At 41.5% G+C, this 24,463-nt stretch overlaps 1 long non-coding RNA gene across 5 annotated transcripts; it reads right to left on the reverse strand.

Annotated features, from left to right (window-relative positions):
- Nucleotides 1-775: 775 nt before the first annotated feature.
- Nucleotides 776-17,533, reverse strand: LOC116042200. Of its 5 annotated transcripts, none has more exons than XR_004897356.1 (4): nucleotides 16,892-17,533; nucleotides 15,031-15,104; nucleotides 5,365-8,043; nucleotides 776-788 (listed from the first exon to the last, which is right to left on the reverse strand). It is a non-coding gene; the product is annotated as an uncharacterized LOC116042200 (long non-coding RNA). The 5 variants fall into 5 exon arrangements; XR_004897353.1 differs by lacking the exon at nucleotides 776-788 and adding an exon at nucleotides 3,430-3,441 and having other exon boundaries at nucleotides 5,319-8,043; nucleotides 16,892-17,532; XR_004103148.2 differs by lacking the exon at nucleotides 776-788 and having other exon boundaries at nucleotides 4,634-7,108; nucleotides 7,987-8,043; nucleotides 16,892-17,523.
- Between the last annotated feature and the right edge of the window lie 6,930 nt (nucleotides 17,534-24,463).

Consider the following 24,463-nt stretch of genomic DNA (forward strand, 5'->3'; position numbering starts at 1 on the left):
TGTCATTGTAGCCTATTACTCTACGTAGCTTTCATGCCAGTGACATTTGTTGACAAATTTGCCTTCTTGCAAAGAATTGGATCCAGAATCAGAAATGCTTTGATGCAAATTTTATTGATTCCATTGATTCTTATTTTGAAACTGTGGCTGGAAAATGAAATACTGCAAATATTACACATAATACATCTATTACAATAAATTATAAACATCTATTACTGTAGAGCATAAGAAATAGCCACTATTGATACTCAGTCTCTTCTGTCTTGACGATGGGGCCACATGGCCTAACCCTGCAGACTGATTGCTAATTGAAGATTTGTGTGAAGGAGTGTCAAACATGCGCTTCAGTGATTTCATACTGATGTAGGTAGTTTCTAATAGTTAGGAACAGATGGTTTCTGTTTGGTTACCATAGCTAAAACAATGGAGTTTGGACTGCTTGAATGACATCTGTGTTAACTGTTCTGCTAAAGGGTGGGGAAAATGTGTCAATCCAATGAGAAAGGGTTAACACATTTGCAAGAGGTGTCTTCTGCTCTGCTGAGACAGTGATGATGAAAACCGAGTGGATCCTAGTTTCTTTACAGTTTCTCAACTGCTTAAACACATTTGCTCACTCTGACATCACATTTTCAAAACAGTTAACACACAGGATAAAACTGAAGCTCAATGGCCAAAATGACTCATTTTGTTAGCAAAATGCTCTAACACTCACAAAACATTAAAAGCATGCAACATAAGCAAATATTTCCATCAAACACCTCAACTTGTGGTCAAATTAATTTATTCTTTCAATCAATCATTACACAATGGACAACAAAATACAAAATACAGCCATCAATATGAAATATGACACTTTACAAACTCAAATGGATACTGAAAAAAAAAAAAAAAAAAAAGCTACCAAAGGAAACACCTTTAAAAAAAAAAAAAGATATATTTTATCTTTCACATTTAGTCCATTCGTTCTTGACGATTATGCCACAGGTTCTCATCAACATCGCATTGAATGTTTTCCCTTGCAATGCACCGAGGGAAATACCTCCTTGCGTGGCGCATCCATCCCTGGCAGTCCTCTGCACCTATTGCCAGGCAACCAGCATTCATTGCCTCCAGGAGGGGCATCTGCTCATATGGCCAGTGATCATACACCTTCCACCTCCAAGCAGAGAAGAACTCCTCGATTGGGTTCAGAAAAGGGGAGTATGCAGGAAGGAAGTGCATCATAATACGAGGCTGTGCTGCAAACCATTCGTTCACAAGGCGAGAGTGATGGAAAGCCACATTGTCCCAAATTATGACATACAGAGTCATGCCAGGCCTCAACAGCCCTCTCTCTTCGGGTGGAATCAGTATTTCTTTCAATGAATCAAGAAATGTGATGAGGCGTTCTGTATTGTATGGGCCAATGGTTGGTATGTGGCAAAGGACCCCATCATTGGAGATGGCAGCACACATGGTGATATTGGCACCCCTCTGACCTGGCACTGTGACAGTGGCCCTCTGCCCAATGATGTTCCTCCCGCGTCTCCTCACTTTACAGAGGTTGAAGCCGGCTTCATCCACAAAATGAATTTGTGATGTGCCCCTTCAGCTTCAAGCTCCATTATTCTCTAAGAAAAAGAACAAATTCATAAAGCAAATTACAGTATTCCAGTTGCATGTAACTATGGTAAACAAGGTATTACAATAACAAAATCTGTACCTGCACATACTGGAATCGTGCCTCCTTTACGATGTCAGAGTTTCTTTGAAATGGAACTCGGTACAGCTGCTTCATTCTGACATGGTGGCGTTTAAGGACTCAATCTATAGTTGCCAAACTCACACTGTTTATATTTCTAAATGCTCCCTGATCTGCAATTACTGCTGCCTGGATTTCACGCAGTCTGATTGCATTGTTTGCCACTACCATATCTACAATGGCAGACTCCTGTTCAATACTAAATATCTTTCCTCTGCCACCAGTGTGTGGTAATGTGTGGATCCTATAAAGTAAAAGCAAAAAGCATGTCAAAATTGACATTACTGTATGACAGTCACATAAATGGGATTGATAAAACATCTGCATTACTGTAGACACAGTTTGTTCTGCTAACAGGGCAATACAGTAAAGCTGAAATACACAGTGGTATACATTACAGTAACACTGTGAATTACCTGTTCTCATTCCGAAAAAGCCTGACAATAGATGCCACAGTGCTCCGAGTCAGAATGGGCTGGACCCTTTGTCCAGCCTCTCTAAAGGACAAGCCATGATTGATGACATGGTCAATAATTGTTGCCCGAATTTCATTTGAAACTTGAGCTCGATTTTGTCCTCTTGCTGCTGCAGCTCCTCCACCACGCATACGGGCTCCTCTTCCTCTGGCCCCTCTGCCATGGCCTCTTACTCTATGGCCTCTTTGATCCATGCTTGCAAATAGCAACACAGAGGTGGCATCTTTTATAGATGGATGAGGACTGATTGCTGATTGAAGAGTTGTGCAAATGAGTTTCACACAGGTGCATAGAGTTTTCTAATTATGCAAATACTTTCTATCAGCTGTGAATAGATGTTTTCCTTTTGTTCACCACAGTGAATCCAATAGAGTTCGGGGTCTTTCAATGAGATCTGTGGTAACTGTTTTGACAAAGGGTGTGAAAAATGTGTGTAACAAATGAAAAAGTGTTAAAACATTTGCAAGAGAAGACTTCTGCTGTGCTAATAATGTGATGATGAAGATAAAGCGGATCCCAATTTCATTTAGTGTGTCTTAGCAAATGAGAAAAACTGTAAGCAGGTCAAAGCAATCAAGAAAAACTGTAACATCAATATGTCCACATGTCCAAGAACCAGCAAGCACAACGTTCAGATACACATTAAAAATCAGAGTAGAGCGTGTGTGTGTGTGTGTGTGTGCGTGTGTGTGCGCGTGCGTGCGTGCGTGCGTGCGTGCGTGTGCGCGCGCGTGTGCTTTTGTGTGTGTGTGTGTGTGTGTGTACGTCTTAGTGTGTGTGTTTGCGTGTATGTTGTGTGTGTCTGTGTGTGTCTTTGTGTGTGTGTGTGTGTGTGTGTGTGTGTGTACGTCTTGGTGTGTGTTTGTTTGCGTGTATGTTGTGTGTGTCTGTGTGTGTGTGTGTGTGTGTGTGTAAGCCACATTCCTGTTGTCTTACAGTCCAGAACAGGTAGGACCTGTCTCTCATACCTTTACATCAGACAGCTGCATGGGAGGAGCTCTGTGTCTGTTTACTGCTGTTAGATGGAGAAAACAAGTCAGGTTGATAACTGAGAACAGCCTGTATACACATTCTCCATATTTGAATATGGGAAGGTGAGTTCCTTGGGGAGGAGGAAGGCTTACAGTCAGCTACATGGTACAACTGCGCCACCGTGTGGTCACACATCGTAATTCTGTAATTTTATGTTGGCAGAAGGAGCCCATATACTCAAACTTTGTTCTGTCTTAGTAAGCCTAGTTGCTTGTATTTTCATGGCTTTTTATGGTACATACAAAAGGAGTGTTTACCACTTATTAACACTATTAAACAGTTAGATCTCATCACTTTACTGGATACACAGTCACGGTCATGCATGGAGGGAAATGGTAACCCCGGCCTGGATGTGAATGTCAATCAATTAATACTAATAATTATGAAGAAAAAAGATCTTTTACTCTCTTGACTCAAAATAAGAAGTGGTTCAACTGTGTTTTGGACAGTGTAGTAACCAGATACATGCTTTCTTCTCCACTGTTAGTCAAGTTGTGTCTCTGTCCTCTGTCCTCCCGGCAGCTTGGTTCATATGTTTCTACTGACTCACCGTCTCCAACTTTCCTTATACAGTCTATTGTCTCCACAGACTCTAGAACCTTTGTCTTTTTGTCCTAAAGGCTAGATCCACATCACTACGTTTTTCGTTTAAAAACAAATATCTTTTGCTACGTTTACACCTCGTGTCCAAACTCATTCTGCATTTCCCGAGCCCCTAAAACGGAGACATTTGGAAACACTGCTGACCCCGTTTGAGTTTGAAAACTCCGGGAGTGCTATGTATTCTGGACGGGCAGAAAGGGGTAGAATGCCAGTCTTAGGTAGCTTACATACCTTTCAGTAACAGTTCCACCCCGTCATCGGTCCAAGCCAATAAACCCCTGTATTTTAAACTTATACATCCATGATTTTCAACCGCAGAGTAACTTCAGACAATCTGCTTCCTGTTTACACCGGCACGCGCATGCCAAGTATCATAGGCTAGCTAACGTTACTGTAGGTGACGCTACGTGTGACCAATCGCATAAAAAAATGCTCTAATGCTTTATTTGCGGCTATACAAATTAACCGCGATTATGTAAAAAAAAATTGTGGTTAGACACTTATTTAATAATTGTTACAGGCCTAGTCACAGGAGACATTTTACTGCAGAAAGATTACTTCACTTTTTATGCCTTAAGTACATTTTGCTGATAATGCTTCTGTCCTTAAGTAGGATTTTAAATGCATGACATGATTACTCAAATAGATTCTTTTTACATTGTGGTTTGGGTGTATTACTTAAGGTAAAGGATCCGAATACTTCCTAATCATTTTTTTTTACCCAGCTCTAATCCCAAACTGCAGTATTCATACACAGTAAATGACAATATGCAAATAGTTCTTTGTTTTGAATGTTTATTAAACAGAATGAGCAGTAATCAGAATCTTCAAATCTCATAAACAGGAACATGATGTGACTTTGGACAGGATTGAAACAATAATGAATATCTCGTGTCTAAACACTAAATACAATCAAAACTAATTCTATAAAAACGTACACCATTATTGCACACACCACACAGAATGATGGTACATACTGTAAATGGAATAGCTGATAAGCCCCGCCCCCAAGAACAGTATTTCCAGGAATCCCCCTTTCTGATAGGTCAAGGGATTCCTGGGAAAACTGGACCCCAGGAGAGAGGAGAAGAAAAAAAACGAGTGATGTCATCCATCCATCATCACACCAGTGGAACGGGTTAATCCCGTTCCTCACGTGCAGAAGTCGAGCTGTGGTTTCCATACCTCCCGTATTAGACGATTTGAAAATGTCACGTCTGTATTTTTCTGCCGATGGTGCCATGTCTAAACACATACATCATGGCGAACACACGTCAAGTAATTTACAATGTGGTCAACTTCATTAATCTGACATTTTTAATGTTACATTTGATACTAGATCTTAATTTATAAAATTAGTTAGAAATACAATAACAAAATATTTTATTATACAGTGTATATCAAGCAAAGGTGTGACATTTTTTAAAATTTGTCGCTAATCCTCATTTTGTGATGAATTCAACTAGTTTTTTTATGTCCTCTAAATAAATTGATGCTAACAGAAACAACTTCCCTATGAATTTCAAAAATGAGCAAACTTTGGGAGACGGTCCAGTCTCATCTAAACTACTGACCGTGACCCACAAGGTGTTTGTGATTGCAGTGTTGCATCCTGGTTCATATCATCCTCCCTGTCTGGCCTGCTGCTGCTGGATGCTGTTACCTGGCTGTGGATCTATGCTCCCATTGGTATTTCTGTCCTCTGTCCCGAGCTACAGTGCTTCATCTCAGACTACCAACTGACCAGAGATGCAGCACTGCACCATGGGCCACAGGGATGAATAACTCAACTGGAAAAAAAACACAGGGATGAGGCAAACAGAGCACAGTCAGTCAGTTTAGAAACCATCTTATAGGTTGTTGTTTTTCTTTACTAACGTTAACACGTTTCTCTCTGTAATGAGTTCACACAGTTCTCTTTACCAACATACAGTTAATCTAACATCCAAAATGCACTAATGTTAACCAAAACACTTTGTACACATCTCAGGATCAACTCTTGTCCCAGAACGCTGACAACATTTGACTCGTAACAGTAACAGAGTGTCTTATTACTCACTGAACGATGATCTGAAACAACACTAACAGCTGGTAGCATTAAAATATGAATCGCTATTGTCTTTGAAGTATCTCTTATTTATTCATCTATTTGGCACAAACGGTGTTTCAATTCCATTTTCCATTCTTTATTGAATGGATTGTACATTTACAACAGTATGTAAACATGTGCAAAATGCACAGTAAATAGAGGCATGGAGGTGTTTGACTTTGAGTGAGAAAACTTCATGAATATTGAAAGATGTGGTCACAGGCTGTATTTTGCAAGTTCTGTTGTGCTGACTGTGTGAAGAGTTGTAAAAAATAAAAAAAATAAATAAATGAACTCAGTATTGAGAAATTAGTTTTTACCAAACCTGTTATTGCATCTTCTGCATAGATTTCTATTCTGATTTAACGTTACATCATACAAACTGTCTTTACAGTTGACAAAGAAATATACAAAAGGAAACCACAGACACCTCAGCTGAGCCAACACTAGCTGATAGGAATCAGAATGAGCTGAATTCCCAGTTAAAGCTAGCATCAGAGTGATGCTAGTGATATTTGCCTTATGATGATGAGACATGATGACATCAGAATAAACACATTTCTCTCAGCATCATGAAGGACAGGGGTCTATTCTAAAGACAGAGGAGCAAACATGGAAATAATTCATGAAAGCTGAATAAAACATGCACAATGCTGTTCAAAGGATGGCGAGAATGACTTGGGTTTGTGAACCCATGACATAATTAGTAATCGCTTACTGTATGAACTGGCATGTGTCTCCATCAGCATAATGTTGGTATGAGTGCAGAGGTTAATCAGGTTTGTTGTATTTCTGTTTCTTTATTTATTTATTTATTTATTTATTACAGCTAAGACACAGTTTAACGTCTTTCTAACATGTCTGAAACATCAGTGAAAGCAGCGCGAGACAAAAATAGCATGTGAATAAGTGTGTGTGTGTGTGTGTGAGAGAGAGAGAGACAGAGAGAGAGAGAGAGAGGGATGGAGTGCACAGCACAAACATTTTTGTTGGGGAGGGGTAAACAGGAAATGGTTTTAACCCCCAGTAGACCTACATAATACCAATTTCCTGTCATGCTGCTGCTCCCTCTCACATTCCACATGTGTGTGTGTGTGTGTGTGTGTGTGTGTGTGTGTGTGTGTGTGTGTGTTACTCACCTCTGTACTTGCTCATCTCTGACATCTGAAATACAACACACATACTTGGTTGAAAGAGAGACATTGCAACAGCAGACATCTGATTACCTGCATGTGCACACATACACATACACACACACACACACACACACACACACACACACACACACACACACACACACACACACACACACACACACACAGATCGCTTTACAATTGACCTCATTCACACACTCTTCACACTGATGGAGGCGGAGCCGCGTGGAGGGATTTGTTTCACTGATTAATTTAAATACTAACTCATGTCATGCCCACAGATATACCAAATATTAGCAAATATTTAATTTCATTGCAGACATGAAGACAAGAGACATTTAAAGGAAACCCTGAACACATTTGTGACAAAACCTAACGAATCCAGTTGCTTCCATTCAGTTTCTCAAGGGCTCAATGAATGGTTTGATTATGAAAACAATATGTGAGACAGCACTCTCCACCACCATAAAACCAATAAAGGACGGCATTTCTTTTTCTTCCCTGCAGTAGAGTTCCAGAGACCCCGGAAAGTCTCTGACAAGGAGCACTGAATCTGCTCTGGAGGCTTGTGGTGGAACTACACCTTACTAACACATTTGATGTTGGTTTGTCAGTTCATGTGGAGCCCCTGTATTTTCTTATTGTTTTATCTGTAACTATATTGCCCAGAGTTATGGTAAACGTCTAAAGCTAAAGCTCTGGACTTCAAAGGAGGGAGGCAATGGTGGAAATAGCTTCCTGTAATCTCAGCAGAAACAATGTTGTTCTGAAAGATAAGAAGCCTGTCTGGGAACTTTTCTAGATTCATATCAAAATGTGTTACATTTTTCTGAAACCGAATAAAAAGTGAGAAACACTCTGTAGAGTCTTGAAGTTGTTCTCTCTTACCCCAAGTGCAATCTGTTGGAGCTCCATCTTTGATCTCCATTATCTCAACCGCAACACCTGATAGAAGATGAACACATACACATGTTTAAATAAACTGTATGGTTACAATGTTCTCAGTGACTTTTAATCTCATTTGAGCACCATCACTGACATTATATCACTGAGTAGATCAAAGAGAGAGAGAGAGAGAGAGAGAGAGAGAGAGAGAGAGAGAGAGAGAGAGAGAGAGAGAGAGAGAGCGAGAGAGAGAGAGACATATAAAGACAGAGGGAGAGAAAGAGAAGCCGGGTGTTTTCCAAGAATGCTCTGACTGCTCGGCTAGAAACTCCCAGTCTGCCCATATAAGGCCTGAGCCAGCCTTTTATTTTGGGGATCATGGAAAATGGGATTGCTGCTTTGGATAAACATTCCCTCTTCCAGTCTGTGATCGCTCCCACTGATAGCCCCCCCCCACACACACACACACACACACATACACATACACACACACACACACACACACACACACACACACACACACACACACACACACACACACACACACACACACACACACACCTCCTCCTTCTTCCAGCTGGCTACATTCATTCCCTTTTCTAGTCACAGTGGGGAGAGAGAGAGACTCACTTAAAAGGCAGCAGATGGAGTGGAGGCCTTTATCTCACTCTGTCCTTCTCCCTCTGCTCTGGGCCCAACAAGTCCATATTAAGAAGAAAGGCCAGTGTGTGCTCTCTCTCTCTCTCTCTCTCTCTCTCTCTCTCTCTCTCTCTCTATCTCTCTCTCTCTCTCTTTTTCTCTTTCTCTCTCTGTCTCTTACACACGCACAAAGAGAGAAAGCCACAGTCCCACAGTAGGTCATGTCTCGAGGTCTGTCTTCAGGAAGTGTTGCCCTCACTAAATCAAACCAACAAACAAATCTGCCCTCTCCCAGCCAGACTGTGTGTGTGTGTGTGTGTGTGTGTGTGTGTGTGCGTGCGTGCGTGCGTGCCTGCGTGTATGGTACATAATTTCAAGCTTTAAGCCTGAACCCTGTTCCAGAGTTTCAGACCACAGGCAGCACCCACATTTCTTCTTCATTACAATCATCACCACCACCATCATCATCATCATCATCATCATCATCATCATCATCATTTCCAGCCTTGATTCAAATACAATTTGCTGAGTAAAACGGTTTATGATGCACTCTTGTCCGCTGTGTTAGCTTAAACTTAGGATTTGTAATGTACTCTGAGTAAACGTTTTAAATGCAAAGATGTTTGGTTGGCATGGCTTTGGTTAGAATTGGATTCAATAGTCATGAAAAAATACGTTCTGTGTGGAATGTGTAAAAAATATGATTGTGAAGAAGTTCAGCCCATACCTCCATCAGTGAATTACAGTCCAACACAAAGTGCCACTGTGTTGAAGACTGAATAAAAAGTGCATTGAGACCAAGGCAGAATAAAGATTTAACCAGCGTTCAGTCTCTTTCTTTCTGGGAGTGAGATAGAATAGAACACTTTTGTATTGTCCACCAGGGTGGAAATGGGTCTTCAGCTCACCAAACACAATAATCAACAGCATAAAAGGCATACAAGCAGTCAGTAAAACACATAGACATGGTCATATTACACATTAAAGCTAGGGTGCGTATAGTTTCTGTATTCCCCATGAGGAATTCTAAGTCATAACAACAAAACTGTCGGCACGTCTACATGATACAAGCCTTCCGTGATCACGCACCAACCCCCACCCCTCCCCCACACAGTTGCTAGTAGCCAAGGAGGACACGGAGGATTGAAAATACAAGATAAACTCTTCAGAAGAGGTAAAAGTCACCGGACGACAGAATCTTCTGAACATGATAGAAATACAGAGAGAGTTGTGTGGAGCTGATAGTCTTAATTAGCTTTGTAGCAACTCATTTGGCAATGGCTTGAATGTAACGGACATTCATTGATATCAAAAAGTTACGCACTAAAGCTTTAAAAGCAGTTCATGTCGGGCGCCCAGATAGCTCAGTTGGTAGAGCGGGTGCCCATATATAGAGGTTTACTCCTCGACGCAACGGGCCCGGGTTCGACTCTGACCTGCAGCCCTTTGCTGCATGTCATTCCCCCTCTCTCTCCCCTTTCACGTCTTCATCTGTCCTGTCAAAAATAAAGGCTGAAAATGCCCAAAAAATAATCTTAAAAAAAAATAAAAAAAATAAAAAAGCAGTTCATGTCAATGTCTGTGGTTTAAAGTCCTCAGAGATAAGACGATTGATATCATTTTCATGTCTCTGTGTTAAGTATGTGGAGTCAGGGTGCAGTTGGGGTTGCTCACTAATTAACACGTTGTATCTTATTGATAAACAATTGTTTATCAGACGTGTGATCAGGCTATCACACGTCTGTGCAGCCTTTCTGGCTAAAGATAATGTTGTCAGACAGATCCTCTCATCTCACTCTCGGAAAGTCAGCAAAAAAATAGCGTATCTCCCAAAATGTTCAGCTATTCTTTTAAATCATTATTTGAGAGGGAGCTCTGTTTGTTATTTATTCCTATTCACTCAAAACAATCCACTGGATTTAAACATGTTACAAATTCCAATAATGAGCTATGGTATATGCATTTCTGAAGTGGTGGACAATGAAAATATACTGACAAATTCTGGGGATTTTTGTTTAAATCCAGGTGAGTGTAACATGTATACATACATTACCTCCAATCTCAATATTAATTATATAGGCTTACCGATTTCTCAGGTTCCATCCTAATGTGGTTTTTGTGATCCTTAATTTAAATCTATGAATTTATCTGTGTATCTACCAAAGCTATACAGAATTCCCTGACAGGGTCTGCTGTGCGATGTGTGTGTGTGCAGAGTGCAGGCAGGCCCTGCAGCAGACTGGCTGTGTGTACATGCTGTGGACAGGAAGCCACAATGGTTCCCAAACATTTTGACGCCATGGCAGGCACCCCATTACAGTGAATCATTTTACAAGCCCCCTATGTGGTGCTGACTTTGGAAATTCCTAGCGGTAGTATCAAAAAGCTACTTGGGCAAACAGCTGTTTTGCTCTGGACTAAAAGGTGTTGACAATATTTTGATCGCGATGCCCACAATACATAATCTGGATTGGACAAAATGTTAGATAGCGAAAAGTAATACAATTAGGACAACAACAAACTGAATCAACAAGTGTTCTAAGTTTTTGATTCATGAAGTACCACAAATGAAATCCCCTCCATCCCCATTGCACATTATTCTCTAGGGCCATCAAAACCTAGAATTCAAGTGAGTATGGATACTTTGAAAAGGGGGACAACTGAACTGAATTCTGCTTCTCCTTTCTGTTGTTACAGTAAACAGTAAAGTCCTGCAACTCAGCCTCAGTCTTACTTTAGTTTCCTCTCACAGCTAAAGAATGATTTCACTACCAACTGTACGCAGATAGCACAGGAGGCAAATAATGCAGGGTGATGGGAGTCAGCACAGCCACTGTATAAATACTAGAAATACTGCCTGATTGATTTAATACAAAATCACTCTAAATTAACTCCCTTTAAACATGTACATAAACTTAAAACCCAAACACTTTTCAACTGCATGCCAATAAAGCAGATTTATATCATTTTAATCAGAATATAAACCCTCTGCAATGGAAGGCAGTGTCACAGTGCAGACTAACAACAGCCTACCAGCCCTGAGTGGGAACGTGTGTGTGTGTGTGTGTGTGTGTGTGTGTGTGTGTGTGCGTGTGTGCGTGCGTGCGTGTGTGCGTGCGTGCGTGCTTGCGTGCGTGCGTGTGTGCGTGTGTGCATGTGTGCGAGTGTGCGCGTGTGTGAGTGTTTAGGCCGGCTGTGATAACAGTCAAAGCCAATCTCTCCTGTTAAGCCAAACATTGCCTAATATGGTCTTCTTTCTCTTTCCTCTTGGCTCTGTAAATCACACACAGGAAACCCGCTCTCCATTTTACTCTGTGTGTCACACTAAATGTATTGCGCACACGCACACGCGCACACACACACACACACACACACACACACACACACACGCACACACGCACACACGCACACACACGCACGCACACACACACACACACACACACACACACACACAGCTGACGACGCCTGTGTAATGTGAAATTCATTTTTAAAAAACATTAAACACTTAAAGAGTCACCAAAAAAGTTAAATAGAGTCAGATGTACTACTCCCCAGACTGAAGAGCTAAACACTGTCAGAGTGTATCTCAACAGAAACAGACCACCTACAACACATCCTAAACATGACTGTAAAAGTGGATCTTAAAATCAATTACCAAATATGGCAATTCTGAACTGTGCACTAAGTCTAACGCTAGAGCCTGATCAGGGACAGGTTGGTGGTGCAGTGAAGGGCTGTAATACGGGTTTAAGGGTGGGGCCCGGGTGCAAAAAGCTACCTTAGAGTGTTGTAAACAGCTTAGGGCAATGTTTCCCAACCTGGAGGTTGGGCCCCTCTAAGGGGTCTTACAGTAAGAAAAATCGGAGGAGTCAGAGGATGATTAAGGAAAAATCTATGGTAGAAATTGAAAAAACATTTTTTGGTTTACAGTAACTGCTCCCAACTCATGCCTACAGGGTGACCTGCTGTCTATGACTGATGTTGACAATAGAAAACCTCAAACGTATAAGCTACTGAAGTGCAAGACAATACATACTGTTTAAATGTATTAAAACATTTGCTAGAGAAATCATTGTTGGTTATTTAAAGCAGAAGACATGCCAACACAGCTCCTTCTACACTGTTCTCATCAAGTCACTTTTGTCTTTTGTGTAGAAATCCAGTCCAAAAGAAAATGAAAAGCTAGGTAGGCCTTTCAACATAATCAATGTCAGATGTATGTCAGCAGGAAAAAGGGCACAGATCTTTTTCTTATCTTCAAGAAATGCATGAGGTCTAACATTAGCTGACAGATCACAAAGGTCGGTAAGGTAGTTTACTTTCACATTGTGTGACCAGTCCAGACGTGATGTTCACTGTGATGGCTTATCTAACTCCAAAAGAAAACTCAAACTTGTTTTTATAGAATTTTAATTCTACGTAGGGAGGAAGTGGTTGGGGTGGAAAGAGACTGCTGGTCACGTTATTTTAACTCACGTAAGTTGCGTAACAAACATTTTTACATGTTTAAACATGTTTATTTTAACCCAAACCATGATCTTTTCCTAAACCTAACTGAGAAGTTTTGTTGCTGGCTGTGCAGGCGCACTGACCGCTCGTGTTTCTGGACATTTCGTAGTATAAAACACAAAGAATTGTGCATTACTTTCTGTAAGATGCCATACGAACCGTTGTGTGACGACGTAGTCTACATAAAGCTTTATAGCTAAAGGCATTTCAGCTTTATGTAAGCCCTGTATGCAGTTCATTTTTCAAAAATGTAATAACATGCAAAGAGTAGGCCTAAGAGCAGAAAGCAGGTGAAATGTCAGTTGAACTGCAAATGGTGAAGCAGTTGAAATTTCAGATGAAATTAAATCATTGGAGATAGTTGAAGCGTGTGCATTGTAAATCCAAAAATGTCAAACCAGACAGCTTATAGTGTCACTGGAGGCCTTGATCAAACAAGCTTTGAATGAAGAAAAAAAAACAAAACTCAAAGCTTAAAAAAGTGCAAGACTCGTGCATGCGTGTCTCAGAGTAGGTGTGGATTGACTCATAAAATAGAAATGTATCTGCTCTGCGAGGCGGGCGAGTGATCAATGCTAAAAACACTTCTCCCTCCATCTCCTTCCTGCATTCTTCTCCTTCCACCCATTCCTTTCATCTTCCATATGCCTCTCCCATATGCCTCTCCCCCTCTTCCTACCCCCTTTCCCTCTCTCTCTCTCTCTCTCCCCCTCCTTCTCCTTCTCCGATGGGAAATTGACCCTGGGAATCACGGTCTCTTGGTCCCAGAGGGGGGCTGGTGTGAGTGTGTGTGTGTAAGGGGTTATGTGAAAGTCCTCCTAACCCAGTGCCCCCAAGACTTCTGACCGCTCAGTAAATAAATACAGCATTTCCTCCTCTCCTCCCTCCATATACTTTCTCATGTCCATCCCAGTCCTCAGCAGGACAGCAGTTCCTGTCTACCAGGGCTTTAACATATATTTCATTAGCTGGATCTGGGAACAGGGACCTCGATATGACGCTCTGTTACATTTTAACCTACTCAACTCTGTCGGACTCACCAGTGAACTTGTCAATGCAAGCAGCAAAGAAGGAACTTTAAGGCCTCCTGCACACTGGCTGCGTGGCGTGTCCGTTTTTATTTCGGCTCCCATGTTAACAAGTTAGAGCTTGCACACTGCCTGCGTGACACGCACGTCTCAGGCGCGGCTCGAGATATTTTTCACGCGACACGCAAGTGTGTTGGAAGCGTTTCCAGGCAAAATAGAATACGAAAAGATGTTTATATGTCATTTTGACACGAGTACATTTAATAAATGACATTTTGATGTTTGAAAGTCTCTAGGTTTTGACATAAATGCAGATATAAATGTAATTTAAAAAAATAATAATAAATAATTATCGATTTTCAAATGTTGCACCTGTCAATACAGAACGAAATATTCTGTAGCCTATTTTGCCGTCAATACTGCCGACGTTGTCTTTGCTGTAATCAAATCAGTATATATTTATGTTTAACATGAAGTACTACTGCTTGAGTGCAGTAAAGCAATGGGAAACATACATGTGTACAGACAAGGCTAGCAGCAGCAGCGCCGCGTCAGAGACATTTCTGGTGTGCAAAGACATAGAAAACGCCACGCAACAGAAACGCCACGCTCACGCCACGCAGCCAGTGTGCAGGAGTCCTAATGCTACTTAAGGGAACATTGACTGTCAGAGGAAATTAGGATTCAAGAGCATAATAAGTGACAGCCACATTGTGCCATCAGCTACTGACAGAAACATGTTGCTATTGAAAGTATGTAACAGTGGTTGGTCTCAGCTGGTTTACAGAACACTTAAGTCAGAGGAAAAACTACAAAAATTAGATGTTTAAAAAAAAACTTTGTGTGTGTGTGTGTGTTTTGGTGCTCCTACCTGGTCCGTTTCTTGCACACCTCGAGATTGTCCTACCTCATCTGTCTCGGAGCGTGAATACACACAGCAGTGTTCTGGGGGAACAGACATGAGTTATGTTTACACGTATGACGTGTGTGTGTGTGTGTGTGTGTGTGTGTGTGTGTGTGTGTGTGTGTGTGCGTGTTTATGACTAGCAGTAGTTTACTCAGTACATGTTGTTCATGGTGTAAATTTGGTCCCAGTCATTGATGCTGGCCTCCTGTGTGACATGAGGCGCTGTGTGAGATTGATGTCAGCCATACTGTGGGAGGGTTTCAACATCAGATCCTTGATCTGTTTTTCCCATTTAAGGACAGCACCGCAGACTGTCCAACACTCCCCCAGGATGCAAGCATAGATTGGATTTTTTTTACACATGACCCTCGTCCCTCCAAGTGAGCTGAATTTGAAAAATCTTAAACAGTGGCCAACCTTTTTGACCTGTGACACCTTAAAACAAAGCATGACTTGCATGTATCTACTCTTTGTGATCAGTTCAACCACAGAATGATGATTTTTCCTTCTCGGATAATAATTTTTAGTTGTGAAATGTAGATTATTCACACAAAAATGCATAGGTTATAACAAATTCTGAAAAAAATAAACATGTTGTATAGCAGACATCTGGTTTTTTTTTCACTTCCCCTTCCTGTTAATCATCTCATGAACTCTAAGATTTATCTTGCAACCTTTTGTTGAGTCCCAACCCCCAGGCTGGAAGCTACTACACTGATATTATGCATGCGGGTCTATGTGTGTAAGCCCTGCAAATGGATGGGTGAAGACAATGAATTTATGTTATTACCATGTAGACAAAAATTAATCCTAAATCCATTCCAGGCCGGTTCAAGAGGAACAAGTTTATATGGCATTTTAATATAATCCAGAATGCTTTACAGTTAGAGTCCTGTTACTCTCTCAGTAAACACTGTTGCAGCTCATAAGGCTCAGTACCACCGTTTCAACCAAACAGGAGGAACAGAGCAGTGAGTGTGGCTTGAATTAAGTCATTCATCTCAAGGCCTCTTCACACTGTGCGATAACAGCAATCATACATGTTCGCTGCATGTCACTCTGTGTGGAATGGGGTCTATGTCAGACTATACAATATCACTTTTGAGGCATGTCAGTGCGATGAATGGCTACTGAAACCTGCTCCTACGAGAAAAGAATCAATCAAGGACAGGTCATTAACTCCATCTATCTGAGAATACAGAAAAATAAGTTTTTTTTCTTTTTCAAAAATGGCTTGTAGCATAGATATCTACATACAGATGTGGTATTAACATATGTCTTTGGGCGTTTAATGTTGGCATTGGCCAGCACATCTTGGCATCATTTCATGCTGTATTGCCATTGGCTGTGTTATACACCTGAGTTGTAGCAGAGGTCACATTTTGAGAGTTTGTTCTAATTTTCTGACACTGTCCAAATCTCTTTAGCCATCAGCAGATGTGTCTCACAGGGAGCTCGGGAACCACTGTTTTGGATTGAAAAACTATTCACTGTTTCGCTCAAGATTGTTAACTTAAGTGTGGGACTGGCCAAAATCACGCAGTGTGGAGCGCCTTCAGTGGACATCAAGTCCACTTCTATTGTTACTGATTTATTGGCGTTGTAATGCTGTGTAGACACAATACATTTTCAAAAACCTTATTTTGACAACATCAATCATGTTGACACTATGTTCATTGACCTAAGACAAGCACGTTTCAAGTTGCTGCCTGGATGATGGAAAAGCACTTAAAAAAACATGGCATTTTTTGTAATGTATACATGATTTATAGTAGAGCAACAAAACATTCAAAAACACTGGTAAGAGTAATGTGTGCGATCATACCTTATTGAGTCCTCTGCTGCAGGGCAGCTGAGGTGCTGCTGGGAACATCTGCAGCAGCTGGCAGGCTGCTTCACTGCTTTGCTGCTAGACTGATGAGCTTTCTCAAGGCTTGTCATCTCCCCTGGCAGGTTACTTGGTTTTCCTGGGTGAAATGAATCGTTCTTTGACTTGTCTGTCTGCTAAAAGGCTGATTTTGCAATAGTGATGAGTTGAGGAGCAGGTTTGCCCACTGGCATCCTTCTGAAGTTCAAATCAGACGGTAATAGGACTGCTCATCAGTGTGGGACACCCTCTGCTCTCTGTGTCTCTCTTATGAAGCAGACGGACTGCCAAGCCATGCATTCCACTGTTACCTTGTATGGTCAGTGGGGGGCGGACCTTACACCAGGGAATGCCCACTCTAAACATGACTGATTGGCTGATGTCAGAGGAACCAAGAAGCCTCAACTAGTGACCTGTAGAGCCTGTCTGGGAAAGATGGAGAGACAGAGGGACAAACAGAGAGGAGAAGGGAATGAGAAAGAAGAGGGAGAAAAAGAGGGAAAGAAGGGGGGAGATTAGGAGTGGAGGGGTAAGGAGGAGAGGAGAAGTAAAAAGGAGACAGAAGCTGAGAAACAAAAGGGAGGGAGACGATAAAGAGAGGAGGGAGGAAATGGGAAGGGAAGAGGGGAAAAAGAAAAGAAGGGAAGAAAGAATTAACAGAGAATTGGAAAAAGGAGGTGTGCGTGTGTGTGTGTGTGTGTGTGTGTGTGTGTGTGTGTGTGTGTGTGGGAAAGGGGGGAGGGGGGGGGTTGGGGGGTATTTTCCTGAAAAAAAGCATTTGACAATTTTCATATTTCTTCTAAATTTGGGCTTTTTCTGCATCAGTCAGCTGACTGGACTGGGCGACAAACTGAAAATACCACGTGGAACTTATTACACTGCTGAAAGAAGGAAGGACATACAGAAAGACAGATGGAGAGAGGGAGGGAGAGAGACAGGCAGACAGAGAGAAGGAGAGAGACAAAAAGGGAGAGAAAGAGGGAGAGAGAGTGGCCGAGAGACAAACAGACAGACAGACAGACAGAGGGAGAGACAGAGAGAGAGAGACAGAGGGAGAGAGTCAGACAAAGTGAGGGAGGAAGGGAAGAGGGAGGGACACTCTGTGGAGTGCGCCTGCGCGGGTTCCCTCTGGGTGCTCCCGTTTCTTCCCACAGTTCGAAGAAACGCAGGTTAAGTTCATCTGCTTAAGTGATGAGTCTAAATTACCCGTAGGTGTGAATGTAATCAAAGGAACAGCTCTACTCCAATCTCCCTCCAGATATCAGAGCTCCCCACCCTATCTCTAAGAGTTAGCCAAGCCTCATTTCGGTCGCTTGTAGCTGCAATCTCTTTCTTTCGGTGACTGCCCAACGCTCATGACCATAGGTAAGGGTCAGAACATACAGTAGATGTTCTGGTAAAGAGGTCACGGTCTGATGACGGAAACAGAACCACATCATCTGCGAAAAGCAGACACACCAATTCTGCGGTCCCCACAGCGGACACTCTCCTCCCCTGGCTGGGCCTTGAGATCCTGTCGATGAATTTCATAAACAGAATAGGTGACAAGAGACAACCCTGGTGGAGGCCAACATTCACTGAAAACATGCTTGACTTTGTACTGAGTATACGGAGACAGCTCTCACTTTGGTTATACAAGGAGCGGATGGCTTGTCGCAACGACCCCGGGCCAGGTCCTCCAATTTCTCCAACATCATTGCAACAAACCGTCAAATCTGTTATCAACATTCCTCATGGCAACAAAGCCAAACCTCGCCCAATGGTCACATGTACACCCAATAGGCGGTGCCCTAGTCTCACATTGCCAAACCTATCTCCACAGCCCTTTGGAGGAAGGTCTGGCCCCTCCACACATACACTCCTGGATAGGAAAAATAACAGGGGTTATTTGCATTTCTTTAAACCAATCACAATTGTCTTGGGCGGCGCTAAGCTCCGGACGCAGCGACGGTGGCTCTGCAAAATAGTCTCCGGAAGGAACTTGTTTTGGTGGAGCATTTGCACCCCACAAAAGAAAACACCACGTACAATATTAAATGAATTTAACTGTTCACAATACAGTAATGTTAGCTATATAAATTACCTGGATACATGGTTAAACCACATTTGCTCTTACCAGTGTATCACGGTGTGTATTTTGTCCACAGCAATCCCACCAATCAGTCCCAAAATGTCCTAGTTAGAGAGTTAAAAGCTGTAAACATATTCCTTGTAAATCTTTACAATCATTCCCCGAAAGAACCAAGCAGGCCTACCTTGTTGCAGGTCCAACGTTTCTTCAAAACTTGCCATTTTCAGCATGTAATGTTAGCTTGCTAGCTTAGAGGTTCCAGTTGCTGTTCCTCGATGCGACCAGAGTTTAACGTTAACACAAAGAAAGCGCAAGAAGTACAGGCAGAACTACAGGCAGAACTACAGGCAGAACTTCAGGCGGCGCCGGAACTATCCGGTAAGTAAACCATCGTCAATCCAGACTAGTGGTGTCATTCCGAATTAGGCAGAATCTACACCCTATTAACTTATTTCTTCTCTCTGTTCCTAAGGTGCATACACCGGAGCATGCTTCTAATAGAAAACTTCAGTAACATACAGTGTCTCCATGCCCACTATTAAAACCGTTGTCTCTTATCCAGAGGCAAGATGATCTAGCTGTCGGTGTTTTTAAACTATTTTATTGGAATATTTGGAAATATTTTATCTAATTCATTGAGTCCTTCATGTTTTGCAACCTTTATATGCTGCTACATTCTTGACCAAGACCAAGACACTCCTATAAAAGACATTTTTGTATATCTTTCTAGGTTAGAATAGAATAATACTCACCAGTCAAACAGAACATTGCTAAAAGCACCCCCCCAGGCCTGTTAAAGTAGATGTGTGTGTGAGAGACAGAAGGGGGGCAGGTAGATTCAAACTCTCCTCTCTGTCTGGTCTGTCTCTTGTGTCTTAATAAGGTAATGTTTGGAGATGGTTCACTGTTTACAGCAGCTGACAAGACTGGGCTATTAGTGATGGCAACCAAGCATGGAGACACACACACACACACACACACACACACACACACACACACACACACACACACATACACACACACACACACACACACACTTACATTACCCTTTGCTAGATGTACAATGAGTCCACATCAGAAGTAAATCTCCCAGTGAGTGTTTGCAGTCTTTTCCCTCATATGGAGAGGAGTCCTTCACACTAAACTGTATAAACTAAGTAAACATCTACTGATCTGCTACATGCAAAGTAAAAAAAACCTTTGAACTTTTTGAGAGATGAGGAAAGTAACATTTGCGGTTGTATTATTTTTAGGACAATAAAAAAACGACTGTCTGACTGGGACTTTTTGGCCCTGAACTGGGTCTTCCAAGCGATGCTTCTTTTCTGGCTCTGTGCTGCTCCTAGAAACCTTCAGCAATGACATGCATTCAATTATGGATAGGTACATTCAGAATTTGGGGCCATGATTGGTTCTTAGATCTGCCAGTCCTTGCAAAGATGGTTGAACATGGATGCAGCTCTGGAGGGAGGACTGGACACAGTGTCAGTGTGTCTCACACACTTACAGCACAATGCTCTGCCCCAACTCACGTGCCGTTTTAAAACCATGAAGCTCTAAGAGAGCAATTATCTCGACCACCACCAAAGCTGCACAGTAGGGTTGTTAGTCAACTAAAACTAAAACCCTCAAGAAAAAATAAAACAAAACTTAAACCATATTGCCAGGTTAAAAAACGACTTAAAATGCAAATCATTTCAGTTTTAGATTTTTACAGAAATTGAACAGAGTTGACATTGACATTCCAGGAGATGGCCCTGTGCCATAAGTGCTTCACATCGGACACTAAAGTAGCGCGAAGATTGAACAGTAAACAACATTCCTATAGTGCTCCAGTTACGTATTTTGTATGTTTATATAGCTACATACTTCTGAGACATAATATCTGCTCCTAACAAAAGCAAACTAAAACTAAATAAAGTTTTAAATCTTTCTGAAAAACTGAAACTAAACTAAAACTAGCAAACACACTCTGAAAAGGTACTAAAACTGAACTAAAATGAAACCGAAAAGTCAAAACTGAAATAAAATAAAAACTATTATAACCTTGCTGCACAGTCCTCTAAATCTGTTATTTTGATCATAAAGAACATTAAGACATCCACATCCGGTTCAAAATACAAATAGTGATGGACATTTACTGTAAATGCATCATGTTGTTGTAGCACTACCTATACATCACATTTTGCAGCATCACTTGGAGTTTTGTCAAATAAGCCAAGTATCGGTACTAGTACTAGTATTGGGCACCAAGGAATGAACTTAGATAACATCTCTGTGCTGTTATAGTTAAAGTCAGCAGCTGTTTTTATTTTTTATTTTTTACAAACTCTCTTGATTATGTGCAGTTGACCACATAGTAAACTAATGGAAGAGATGTTTCTTATACAAGTCTGTACATCACAGATTCAAACCATCTCAAATAATGGAGAAAACAAAAAAGCTGTGATTTATTGCAAATTTAAGATGTACAGAACATGGATTTAAGAACAAAAAGGGCTGCGGACGCCGACTTTCATGGCTAACCTAGTCTGGACCGGAGACCTCTGTCCCCGAGTTGAAGCGCTCCCCGCGGCTTCATCTGAGGGCTGACGGTGATGCTGTGTGGCTGGGTGCCGCCGCGGCAGGGATAGGGTATGCGCCTTTGGTAACCTCTACCGGGCCTGGCCCAAAAAGATACGGAACCCCAACCCAAGTGCAGTGCGGCAGCCTCACCTCCAGGTACCCATCTCTCGGGGTACAGATATGTCAGTAAACTCAAGTAAAAGCAGGCTTCGCTTATCCCGTACGAATGTGCCACATGAAACTTAGATGTGGGGGGGTTATTTCTAAATCACACAAGGTCCCCAGATGATACTAATCCCATGCAAATAGTGCTCTAGTCTGTCCTCGACGTTCCACCAGGATTGCTCCGGCGCCGCAGGAAATTCCGTCGCATGCATGTCTTTTCGCCGATGTCCGTTTCCTTCCTCTTTCTTTGTGTTGGCGTTCTAAACTCCGGTGGATTTTTGAGGACTATGGTTAACTGCTCCTCAGATCTCTGCAGGGTAAATCCAGACAGCTAGCTAGACTATCTGTCCAATCTTTTGGAGTTTTCTGTTGCACGACTAAAACAACCTTTGAACGTACACGTTCCACCAAAAATCCTTTTTTATTGCTTTCACACAAAATGCATTCTATTGCACATTCACAAAACTCCATGAACCCTTTTCTCATTCATACCCCACCCCCTGCAGAACAGCACATTGTTCAAATGTCAACACACTGTTTTTACATGTCAAAAAGTGCTGATTTCCGCATTAACAATATTGAAATATATAGAAACTCTTAGCAGATATACTAAGACTGTTAATATTAATATTTACAGTCAATGCTTTGGAACCCTACTCTGATGATGCTTGAGCGGACTTTTATTTGAAAATGTCACATTTATTTATTTCCCTCTCCCTGCCTCCCTCCGACTCTCCGTCTCTTAGTACCGGCATTATGCAACATGACTTCACACAAATTGCAACAGCAACTCTTTCAACTGATCTATTCTCATAAAAGTCTCCTCTATAACATAAAAAGTCCTAAGAAATCCAAGTGGTGGTAAGTATTGAAAAATACTGAAATCAGTAATGCCAGTTTACCACTACAGGTGAATGGGGAAAATATTTTAACTAACAGATATCTCCATTAAACTTCCCCTGTTGATTATTTATATTTAAATAAAGTCAAACAAAGTAATGTGATTTTCCAGAGCGTCAGTACTGGCATTCAAAAACATATATTAATAAAACATACACACAAACAACACAATTAGAAAACATATAATAATCAAATATGTAAACATAATAATCTTAATCATCTAAATTTGATTATATGACGTTAATGTGCGTTGGCTTTTGATATGTTCCTCACATTTAAAACTTGTGTTTCTGTACGTTGGACAAACAATTGATGGAATGTGAAAACAAGATGTTTAATAAAAAAAGAAATCTTGGTCAGAGTGCTCTCGTACACCCTAGAAATGTTCTCCTACCTAGAAGAAGAACAAAAATATAAGAAACCATTGTCGAATTTCACAAATCAATGTGTACTAACAACATAAGAACACATTGTGAATATAAACAAAAACGAGAGGAAATGTGTTCATATATCGCTTCCTGCAAAATGATGCTATGACTAATACATTCTTAACATCATCAGATGAGAGGCCATGTTGTGTAGAAACAGTGTGATGGCCTAACAGAAGCTGTTCAGTGTCACAGGAAGTCCACTGGAACAGCAGGAGGCTGTGGGCAGTTTCACTCTGTTTACATTGGCTGACAGCAGTAGAGGAGTCGGATTCACTAAAACATTTTGTGTGTGTGTGTGTGTGTGTGTGTGTGAGACACATAGAGACCGAGAGTGTGACTCCATCTTGCTGTACTCCACTACAACTTGTCAAAGCAGGAAGAGCAGAGATTAGTGGAGACAGAATTAGAACAGTGTGTCCAGGTAGATCTGCTCTGTTTCTACAGCTGCTTGCATCTGCTTTCTGTCAGCTCCACTCTGCGCTGTAATTCTATCATTAACAGTTGGCTCAAAGTAAGTTAAAACATGGATGTTTTAAGCAGTTTGACATTCAGACACTCGATGATAACATTTGAATCAGGCAAAGGTATCACAAGTGAACAAGGATGCAAATGTTTTCACTGAAATGAAGACATTGGTGATGACTCCATCAATTATATTGATTGAAAAGGAAATGGCCCCTTTAGATAGCAGCCATTCAGAGATCCGATAGGTGCAATAGCAGCAGAGACCAAAGCAGGTAGTGTAGTTTACGTTTCCTTGAGCTTTTCTCGTGTGGTGCCACTGAGCAAAGTTTACACAGGTCTATTCCCATTAGAGCCGTTATGAGGGAGTTGCTGATGATTTTGTTTAATCCAAATTTCAGTGAATAAGCAGCATATATAAAAGGACAATTCCGTCGCAAAACGAACCTAGGGGTTAATAATAATAACAGATGTGTGCCCACTCGATCGCTCTCTGGGACATGTTTTCATGCTAATCGAATGAATTTGTAGCTTGAAACACGCTAGCACGGACCGCTGATTAGCTTACAACGCTAGTATTCGGGGCACAGGGAAAGTAAAAACAAATTGCTATTTATACCACTAAAAAGGCTCAAAATATCACCACACTTCAACGGTAGCATAATAAGGGTCCCTACATGTTAACCGAAGCATTGAGAACATTGTAAGTGTACAGACAGTTTATTAAAAAGATAGTGTAGAAAGACAGTAGCTCCCAAGACGGCGGCCGCCTGTATACGAGAACGCGACTGTCTTTATAATCTGGTGGTGATATTTTGAGCGACAACACGCTTTTTATTTATTAGGCCTTTATTTGTATAGGACAGCTGAAGACATGAACAGGGAGAGAAGGGGGAATGACATGCAGCAAAGGGCCACAGGTCAGAGTCGAACTAC

Source organism: Sander lucioperca, chromosome 1 (assembly GCF_008315115.2).
Source record: "Sander lucioperca isolate FBNREF2018 chromosome 1, SLUC_FBN_1.2, whole genome shotgun sequence".
In the NCBI taxonomy this organism is placed as follows: Eukaryota; Metazoa; Chordata; class Actinopteri; order Perciformes; family Percidae; genus Sander; species Sander lucioperca.